We start from the raw sequence: 11,052 nt of genomic DNA, 5'->3' as shown, positions 1-11,052 counted from the left end.
AAAGAATGAATTTTTGGTTATACGTAGACCAGTTTATCTTTTAACTGATGTTTTCTTAAAAACTCTCTTAAAAGGTAATTTTGAGGTATTCGACCTACCAACTCAAAAAGGTCGATGGCAACTCTAAAACATTTCCTTAAAAAATCATTTATTTCATTCACATATTTTTCCGCCAAAGAAATTCGTGCCAAACCGGTTACGACATGCTCCATACATTAAAATCAAATTTCAAGAAGGATTTAGCCTGGCTTGCCCTTTTAGTATCATTTATGCACCTAACCTTGTCTTCAAAAACAAATTCTAGTTATGTCAAAATCATATTAAAATGCTCGGCCTAACTATTACCAACAAGTTTCCTATCTTCACACCATCAATAAAAATAGATAGCAAATCAAATGTCTAAACATAGTAAGATTTAGCATATGGTGTTCTTTCCATGCAATTATGTGAACTCCCTTAACTAGTTTGTGTAAAATTTAGCATCAACCAAACGACTTCAGTGATAAATGAATTGTTGTTATTCCTTGAGGTTTAAGGTTCGAGCACCATGAATTCCAAGGAATGGGTGTTCAATGCGAAATAGTTGAGAGTTATATTTGAACAAATACTACATTTTACTTATCCCGGATTAATCAAAAAAACATTACCAAACCTTACAAAATGCAAACTTAACTGACACAAGTTTCAAATGTCTCTAAAGTCACAAATGAACTAATTATTGACTCATTCTCAAGCATAAATTTAGTTATTCTTATGCGAATTGAAGAAGAAATATTGGAAGGAGTGGTCGGAGAAGAGGCTTCCGCGTCCACCAATGGCCGAAGTTGGCTAATTGACCTTCGTTTTCCAAGGTATTCCATGGAGAATTAATTGCAAGAAATTCGTCAAAATTGGCATGATTATGAGATTGGAAACAAAAAACAAATTTTTGCCAATCGAAAGGGTTTAGAGCAGAAGCACCATTTCCTGTAGTGTGTCTATCAGTCAAAATTCAACCCTGCGCAAACATCTTTTACTCGTGGGTATCACCGAAAGATGCATCCTCTTTTTCCCACGAAAACAAAAGTCCTTCCCTTTTATGTTTCTTCACCTGGTTTTTGTCTCGTTGCTAACATGCAATGAAATCGACATTAATTGACATTCACGGCTTACATTATTTCCTCTTGTTTTATTGCATGTATTCGTTCACATTTACTATTTATACATATTTTTAAAATATGTAAATTAAAATGACTTGCTGGTTCAAACTATATACACACGTCAAGTGAAGTTCATGTCAACAACTCAGTTAAAGGACAATCAAAGGTGTAGACAAGATAGATTGAGAGAGTGTTGAGGCCTGAGGACGTAGTCGTACCTCTAAAAAAACTTAAGAGTTAATTACACGGAAGATCATTTATGTTTGTATTTTTTTTTTACTTTTGATTACTGGTCACCTTCGTTCTTATTAAATTAAGATACGGTCACCAAGAGTTAAGTGCCACTAAATATTTTGGTATAATCATACATTTGGTCCATATTATTTATATATTCTCTCAATTTAGTCATACTTTTAATAAATTAAGATAAAAATTTAATCCTTTAAGCGAATGATGTCACGTGTCATTGGCACTACACATCATGTCATGTGTCACCATTCAGTTGGAAGACTAACTTAACTTTATTTTATTTTATTTTAATTTAACAAAGCAAAGCAAATTGGTGAAAAATAAATATATTAAATTAAAATAAAGTTAGTCCTCCAACTGAATGGTGACATGTGGCATGGCACATGGCACCAGTGACACGTGACATCATTCGATTGGAGGATTAAATTTATTTTAATTTATTAAAAGTATGACTAAATTGAGAGAATATGTAAATAACATGGACCAATGTGATTATATCAAAATATTTAACAGCACTTAATTTGTTAACTATTAACGGCAGTTAACTCACGGTGACCACATATTAAATAAATAAAAATAAAAGTAACCGTTAAATAAAAATGAAGGTGACCATATCTTATATATTTTGAAACTAGTGACCAAAAGTGGACAAAACACAAACATAAATGATCATCCGTATAGTTAACCCAAATTTTAAATATTCATATAATTTAAATAGTTTTTCTATTTTTATCGATTATTTATACCCTTTAAATTTTATAATTTTTTATTTTTATTACAACTTAAATTTAGACCACTGATATAAAATGTTGTGTCTATATATGTCCTTAAAATTATGTTCATAATGTAAACTCCGGTCTAGAATCGAGCCAAAAAGTCTAAAAACGTCTTAATTCCCTTCAAGAGAGTACAGCGCTGATCATGTTTTGAAACTTGATGGTCGGTTTATTGAAATTTCGGTTGTTTGTGAGGAAGAGTTAGATGGAATTTCTTTGATCAGATTTTTAAATTGAATTATTAGCTACTAGTTAGTATAATGAGATAGAATATTAGTTTTTTAAAAATAAAATTAGGAATTTAAATCTTAATATCGTGGATGAACAAATTAAGAAAATCGTCTTATAAATCGAACGACGAGGATACACTTAACCGGAAAAGATTCTCAATCGATCGATAACAAATGCTCAAACACCTCTACAGGGCCGTGGTTAGGTTGTTGGAGGCCCTGTGCAAATCTTGTAAAGGAGCCTTAGATCTTGAAATTATTTTTCTGAAATAATAATTGACTAATTTCATTAACTTAAAAAACTGATAGATATACTCTATTTCGGGGTCCCTGTGTAAATTTGAACTTGTTTTCCCAAAAATAAATTTGCTTGTTAATGAGATTCGAACTTAAAACCAACAAAGTCATCGCCTCAATGATCTAACCACTGCTCTATATCTATTTTTATGTTTCTTAATGTCAACAACTGATAGATATACTCTATTTCGGGGCCCCTATTTTTTGAGGCCCTGTGCCGTCGCGCACTATGCGCTTGCTAGCCACTCCCCTGCACCTCTACAAGCGTTGTGCTTGAACCTAGAACTTCTAGAGATTACACTATCTATTAACCACTAAAATCATTTGATTCGTACGTGTTTGCTTTATTTATTGTTTATTTCAATAAAATGATGTTGCGTTGAATCCACCCAACTTTAATTTCCTGAAGGTGAATGTAAAGAGTCAACTAAACCAAACCCTGGATTCTTATTTATCACTTTATTCACGTTTCTTTCGAGTTTCATTCTCTTATACTACTCTTCTATTATGGTAACTAAAATGCAAAATCTCGCCATGCTTCATGCAACATGAACGTCGATCCGGGGATCATCGGGTTGAAGAAACCTTTGGACAACGTTTCGGCTACTTGTAGTTTTCGATCTTAATTTACGTTTCGGCAACTAACTATCATGCTTGATTTCAATCTGTGTTTGGTCGAATGTTATTGTCACGTGCCTTTGAATTTTATGTCGCGGTTACTTACAACACTGGGAAATTATTAATAATCGAAATGTTAGTGCCACCAAGTCTTGGTACTTGTACTTTCATTTTCTTAAATTATGTCATGCTGACAAAATCAGGTTGGATTTGAAGGAAATAACTTACGTCATCTAACTGTTTATTGTGTCATTCATGATGTGATCATTGTATAACAATATGAGCTTGTGAAGTTCAACATTGGATGTTTTCGATATGTAATAGTATCCGAATACAAGTCAATATGTCATAGCTTTACATACATTCTAAGGTGAAATTCAGTAAATTTTGAACTTTTAAAATTTATACAATTCAATCATTTCAATAAATAATGTAATCACGTAAAATCATAGTATAGTATTTAAGTCTCCAAATCAATATCAATTTCAGACAACAACTAGACAGTTCTATGATGTTCTATATCATAAGATAAACTATCTAATTTAAAATGCGAATTAATAGGCTTAACTTCATCCATGGAGCACCGTTATCGCAAGATTCCAACATCGTTCTTTCATGTATTTGGTTTGTGAATCTCGTTATATTTTGAGATTATTTTGTAAACTTTCATTTACGAAGCTCTGGATTTGTAAACCTACTTTTAAAATGCTCATGATATACAATTTCATATTATGATGTCTTAAATGAAGAAAAAAAATTCTAGTAGTGGGTGTTTCTATAGCTCAATGTGACACATTAGGTCTATACGAATTTAGGGTGTTACAATACAAAAAAGGTAAGCATGCTGTGTCTTGGTTATTTTTTTAATGGCATGGATTAAAATTTGAAGAGAGAAAAAATTACAAAGAACAAATTAAAGAAAACATCGAAATTGTCCCAAAAAATACACGTTGTAGACATGTTTATACGAACACAGGTAGGGGGGCCAAGTGGGAGAAAAAATAATAAAAATAAACTGCAAATTTTACCATAATACAAGGGATCAAAAGAGTATTAAACCTTTTTCCCTCTTCAATCATATATTTAATTAATTTTATAAACAGAGATTCAAAGGATTAACCCATATTTAGTTACTGTATTTTTCGAATAAAATACTTATGTCATTGGCCGTCAATCATTTTGTCGTCTCATCCGAATCGCACGTCGTCCATAAATCCAGTCGTACAAAATCATTTTCATCCCATCATGATCTTGTCATCGTCGTGACGTCGTCGATGAGGCTACACCGTTACTTGAACCAAAACCAAGTCACTTGAACCGATCACCATTGACCCCCTTATCGCGCATCATCGTCCGAAATACACGCCATTACACGTCGTCCCTAAACCCCGTCGCACATAATCATTTTTCACCCGATCATTTTACCAGCAGCATAACTATTTAAAATTCTAACATTTTAAACACAGCTTAACGATCATTTATATACATTAGCCTATATATTATGGACACAACATGGGTGAATGGAGGATAAAGGCTCACCCAATAACTTTGTTGAAATAAGTATGTTTGAATCTTATCCTTGGCACGTCATCCGTTAAAAAGTAGTGAAATATGACTGTGTTTAATCCAGTGAGATATTTGTTTACTCCATAAGTGGAAGGGTGGGGAAAGGGAGATGAATGGGCGAGTAAAATTGATAAAATAGCGAAAGCACAACAGATGTGATGGTCTTACTTCAAAAACCAAACAGAGATGATGGTGGTCGTGTGGGATCATCTTTGACGTATAAGATAGCTACGGCCGAAGTTAATCAAGGCACGTGAATTCTGTGGGCGGCGGCGACGACCCTGGGATGGGAACAATGAATCCAACCATACTGTACGTATGATTCAATGTTACATTCTTTCCTTTTCATTCATCTCCTGTTTCTCTGTCTTTTTCACATATCTAGACTGGTATTTTCGTAGTAATCAAAGTATATCGTTTTCTCATCGAAGAATCGAAACTATTTTCTAATAAAATAAATATTTAAGATATTCACATTTTTGTTTAGGTAGTTAAAAAGGCATTGAAAAATAACTTTTTGAAGAGTTTTTAGTTTATTTGAGTGATAGTGTTTAGAGTCGTTCGACGAGCCCGACGTACTCGACGAGTCCCACGCCGTTATCATTCGACCACTCTTAGTCATCATCAAGATCTACAAAAATACAATTAAATTTTATTATGTGTGTATTAGTTTATAATCACTCTTTTATTATTTTTTTTAATAAAATTATTAATTTATCTTTTTTAATTAATATATTTTTTTAAAATTGAATCCGAACAAACTCGTCACCTCGAGGAGATGAGTTTCATGGTGATTGTTTCCTACTGATCTTTGTTGCTCGTTGCCCAACGGCTATAAACGGCTAGTTTTTTTTTAATTCAGGCGGGACTCGTCACCTTGAGGAGACGAATTCTATCACCTTTTTTTTAATTTTTTTTAAATTAATATTACAAATTATTTAAAAATAATAATTTCTTAAGCGAGTCGTCATCTCGAAGAGACGAATTCCATCATTTTTTTAATTTAAATTTTTTAATTAATATTACAAATTATTTAAAAATAATATTTTTCTTGGGACCCACGAGTCACGTTGAATAAAAACAAATTATAATGTATTAGTCTGAAATATGAGAATAGCATTGTTAAGTGACGTGGTATATCTCCAATCAATTGTTGTTTTCAACACAATAATTCCAGCTGAGTTATATAAATTAAATATTCATGCCATGTCACTTCAAATATCATAATTTAATTATAAGACTGTTGGGAAGATTTTTTTATAATAAATTCTTATAATATCTAATCTAAAACAATATGATTTTATTAAGTAAACATTTGCTCGTTTTTAGCTCTGTTTTGAAAAATCGGATCGGATCGGCCGGTTCAACGGGAATCGTTGTTTAGTTCGATTTAATCTAAACCGATTGAACCGTTATTAGTGAACCGGCCAGAATTGCTGAACCGTTCGAACCGGACCGGCTGAAAATCGGAAAAACTGGAAAAAACTGAGATTTTTGTTTTAAAAAAAAAAAACTAAACCAAACAACATCGTTGTTAACAAGCCAAGTCGAACTCGAGTATTACTAAGCTCGACTCGAATTTGAAAACTTTAAAAGTAAGCTCAATTCAACTCAAACTCACAAGCTAAAAATTATCAAGTTCAACTCAAACTCGAAATAATATTGAAACTTGAACTCAAAAAGGCTTGAACTCAAAAAAAATAGAAGCTCGATTGAAGCCTAAAATTCGAGCTTGATTGAAGTGAAAGAATAGTTATATAATTATAGTTATGTGATTTTGTTATGATTTTTTAACCCCAAATTTATTTTTTAATTATAGTTATATATTATATTTATTATTTAATATGTTTACCTTAAATATTATGTTGTAGTTAATTTGAATCATTTGTTTCACTTGATTTTATGATTTTAACTTATATATTATGACTTGCTTGATATGACTGTGATATAAAAAATTATTTTTAAATATTTTTGGTATTTTTATTTAATTTTTTAAATAATTATGACGTCGTCCGGTTCTTTCGACCGATCAAACTGATTCGACCGATTGAACCAGTAAACCGATAATCTTACCGGTTCGCTAACCGGTCCGGTTCTGAAAACCATTTTATAGCACTGGACCTGTACATATATTTCTTTAATACCAGAAACTTCCCCTCTGAATTCCCAAATCACAAATGGAGACCCCATGCAAGTCCCATAACCTATCACGTTACGACATATAACGTCTTGGACGATTCCAGGACAAATGGCCAAATTCCATGCTAGTTGAGCACTAGGTTGTCGGACAGGTGTCCCAATAAACCAACAGTGCGGTTGGTATTTTCCCTATCAAAACCCTGCTTCAGGTCAAGCTATAAGGCCCACCCCTCGGATACCCTCTCCACCACTATCCTAGCCACCTGGTTCCCAATCATACCATGTTTATATACATCATACTTCGTTCGATTTCTCTGCTCTGCATTACTATACCACCATGTTTGCAAAGGAGCAGCACCAAGCGGCGTCCGTGAAGGTGGAGCTCGGTTTATCAGGTTTAGACCTGGACATTCACCCTATTACAAATGTTAAATCCCACGGCAAGAACAAGAGAAGATTCAATGACGAACAGATTAGGTCGCTAGAAGTCATGTTCGAGTCCGACTCTAGACCGGAGTCGGTGATAAAACAACAGCTAGCTAATGAGCTTGGACTGCAGCCTCGACAGATAGCTATCTGGTTCCAGAATAGGAGAGCTCGATCAAAAGCTAAGCAAATTGAAAGAGATTACAACGTTTGAAAGACGCTTATGATGCTCTTTCCTCTTGCTATGAATCCTTGAAACAAGAAAATCAATCCTTGCGTATCCAGGTATTCCTTTATCGTTTACCATGCATGCTGAACTGAATTTAAAACACCTTGATATTGCCAGTTCTAATCGTAGTGGCTCCCCAACAGCTACAAGAACAGAAGAGTCAGTTTGAAATGGAACATGTAAACCAGTCCTATGGATCAAACAGAGCAGACGAAGACATGGTGCTATATTCGATACGAACGAGAAGGTTTCCTTTCTATTCAAAGGAAATGACCATTTGCTTTCATGCGATGACAATAACAGAATGTTGAGAGAAGGGATGAAGATAGGGTTGTTCTGAACAAAATGGAAGGCACTAATGGTTCCTTGACTTCATCGGAAAATTGGTGCAGCTTCGAGTTCAATTGTTTTCCTTGACGAGTCAAGTTGTAGTTCAAACTGGTGGGAGTACTGGTGAAGTTGAATGCGAAATTGAAATATGCAAAAAGCCCATCAACTGAATTCAATCTGAAATTTTGATCCTCTCTGCATATATACATACACATTCTATCGACCTGTCAACTACAAATCAATGATGCATGCATTTCAGGTTCTCTTTCACTTTTCTAGCCAGACATTCCCTGCTCTGAAAGCTAAAACTGAAACCAAAATACACAGAATAGCAAGATTTTAACAAGCATTCAAGAATGTAAAATTTTGCATGATATGAGCAGTGGCAAGTGCTAAATCCTATGTGTGCATCAAACTTATACCCGCTGAGCATGATCACATTCACATAGCCGAAGACAAAAGTGCTTTCTTTGAAAGACTGTATAGCACATCAGAAACCCTTCAGTCGTTTATATTAATCATTTAATAGTAAGTACAAATGAAGCAAACAAGAGGGCAATTAAAGATCAGAGAGAGCACTGTAAATTGTCAAATTCTTGATACAAGCCAGTTACATCAGAATGTATTGAGCAAATCTATTACATACAGAAACCTAAATAAATGAAAAGGGGGGGGGGGGGAAAGAACTCCAAGTGCAAGCATCTAAAGCTCAGTTTGACTATTACATCCCCATTCTGTAAAATACTTTGTGATTGAGCAAGCCGTTTAGATTCCTGCATTGTATGAACAGCTTTAGCTTGACATAATCAGCGACAAAACTTATGAGTCTCTAAAGAATGTCAAATGAGATTCTATTTTCAAGGGAACAACAGAAAAATGCACAAACTTAACCGACTAACAATTTCAATGTAGTCTCATAATAACTCAACTTTATGGCTCCTTAAGACATGCACACATTTGAAAAGCACGGTTCAACGTTTCATCATTTAGTACTTCATAGTTCATATCAATCTAAGCTTTTGAAATTAAAACATGCATTGTAATATTATAAGATGCATACCAAATTCAGATGTTGTAAAAAACACATACACAATTCTTCTTCAGTCCTTCCCAAACCAATAGATAAATTAATTAAATGTTTGTTTCCACTTTTGTCAAGCAGAGAGCAGTTGTGTAAGAAAATGGGAGAAGAATATTATAACATAACACAGATGCAAAGAAAGTTTTGGATAGGAAAACAATGTTTTAGAATGCCTTCATTTCACTCCTTATCTAACCTAAAAAACTGTGCAAGCCTGCATGGGAATAACGAGAAGACATGCAAAAAGAAAACAGATAAGAAGAAAATAAGCCTAAAAATTTTCAGAAAGCAGGCAAGACAACGTCCATCCAATGATGAAATCAAAGTGGAGGTTAAAAGAGGTTACAGTGAGAGCAGACTAGCATCAACGAGAAGAACGCTATGTCAAGAGGCCATGAATAAGGAGATTCCCACACAAGAACCAAAATGCAACGGTTATACAAATAACATCATCAGTCGAGGCGTTTAGGATAACTGATTACCACTCATGAATATATCATTTACGAAAGCATAATTATCAAAATAACTCACAGCAGCAGCACTTGCACGTATCTCTCTGTAGGATTCGACCTCATCAGGAAATGTCTGTTCAAGCTCTTCAAGAAGATGTTTCCGTAGACTCTATAAAATTCAATATTAAAATAAATACAGACGGTTTGTGGTTGTGCTTGATAATATACAATTAAACCAAACCATCCTATAAGAGGGCATAAGAACTACCTTGAAGGCATCGGTTTTGCCTTTAGTAACCTGATTTTTCGCATACAGTCGTTTAAATATCCCTCGTAAATTCATCAGGGTTCTTCCCATCATCAATCAACCTAACACAAAAAACAGACAAGTTATTACTAGCAACCAAAGAAAAGAAAATAAATTTGTCAAAAATGACACAAAAAGTAAAAGTAAAAGGAAACCAAACCGACTTAAGAACTTCCATTGGCACTTGAATATTACACTTCTCAGATAATTAGCCATGTTATCGAGCTCCGAAACTAATGAATTACTACAAAAACATAAATAAAAATTGAAAGCCCTAATGAGATCAGCAATGCTGCAAAAAGCTAACAAAAAGCTAGCAAAATGAAATAGATAGGGATTTGAAGGGGGGAAATTACAGGCGTTGAAGAAGAGGGAGCTGCAAAGCGGCATTGAAAGAAGAGACGGTGAGGTATAGTTGATGGAGAAGACCTAATGTTTTCTGGATGGAGTTTATGACTTGATTCAGATTCTGCTTCGGATCATCATTCGGCGTTGCGTTTGCCGTGTCATTGGTTTGATTGTTCACTAAGCCGTTTCCACTGCCCCCAACCGTAGTCCCTAACGACGAAGCTGAGATGCATACATTTGTACGGACTCGTAATTTGTTCCTTCTCTCCTCTGATTGGTTCACTGTAATTACAATTAAAACAAGTGATAATTAAACAAATTGATCCGAAGCTTAAAACCCCGAAGAAACGGAGCAGTGGAAATCGAATTCCGCTACGAATCCTAAAAATCTGCGCGCAGAGAGAGAGAGAGAGAGAGTCCAATGAATTTGGGAACCTCGGAATTGTTATGATCGACTCGGGTTTTCTAGAGCATCTTTCGGGCCTCCGTTTGATTAAATAAACCCAGTTTAAAGCCCCATACATCTATAAGCTTTTAAAAAGCCCAATTGCAGTAATTGGTTATGGACTCGGCTTGCCCAAGATTATTATATGTAAATACATGATTGATATCAACAATTAAAATAAGTATATTTTTACCAATATGGTTAGTTCAAATGATAAGCAGCTTGATTATTCTTAAGCAATGTCTCAGGTTTGAGTCATTGTGTATGTAGAAATCCCTGTTGGAGACTCACAAATCAAAATCAGATGTGCGACGCGGTTTAGACAGGTTTAATCAAGGCAAAGCCTTGAAACCGGAAGGAAAACAAACAAACAAAAAAGTATATTTTTATATGTAAAAAGAAATGAATAACGTGAATGTA

At 34.2% G+C, this 11,052-nt stretch overlaps 2 pseudogenes; one reads left to right on the top strand and one right to left on the bottom strand.

Moving 5' to 3' along the window:
* The first annotated feature begins 7,317 nt into the window (after nucleotides 1–7,317).
* On the top strand, nucleotides 7,318–8,141 carry LOC120199730 (annotated as a pseudogene).
* Nucleotides 8,142–8,574: 433 nt separating this feature from the next.
* On the bottom strand, nucleotides 8,575–10,497 carry LOC120199674 (annotated as a pseudogene).
* Between the last annotated feature and the right edge of the window lie 555 nt (nucleotides 10,498–11,052).

The sequence above is a fragment of the Hibiscus syriacus genome, unplaced genomic scaffold (assembly GCF_006381635.1).
Source record: "Hibiscus syriacus cultivar Baekdansim isolate YM2019G1 unplaced genomic scaffold, ASM638163v2 tig00005465_pilon, whole genome shotgun sequence".
Classification (NCBI taxonomy): Eukaryota; Viridiplantae; Streptophyta; class Magnoliopsida; order Malvales; family Malvaceae; genus Hibiscus; species Hibiscus syriacus.
The sequence above is the reverse complement of the archived record's forward strand: the minus strand, read 5'-3'. Positions and strand labels throughout refer to the sequence as shown.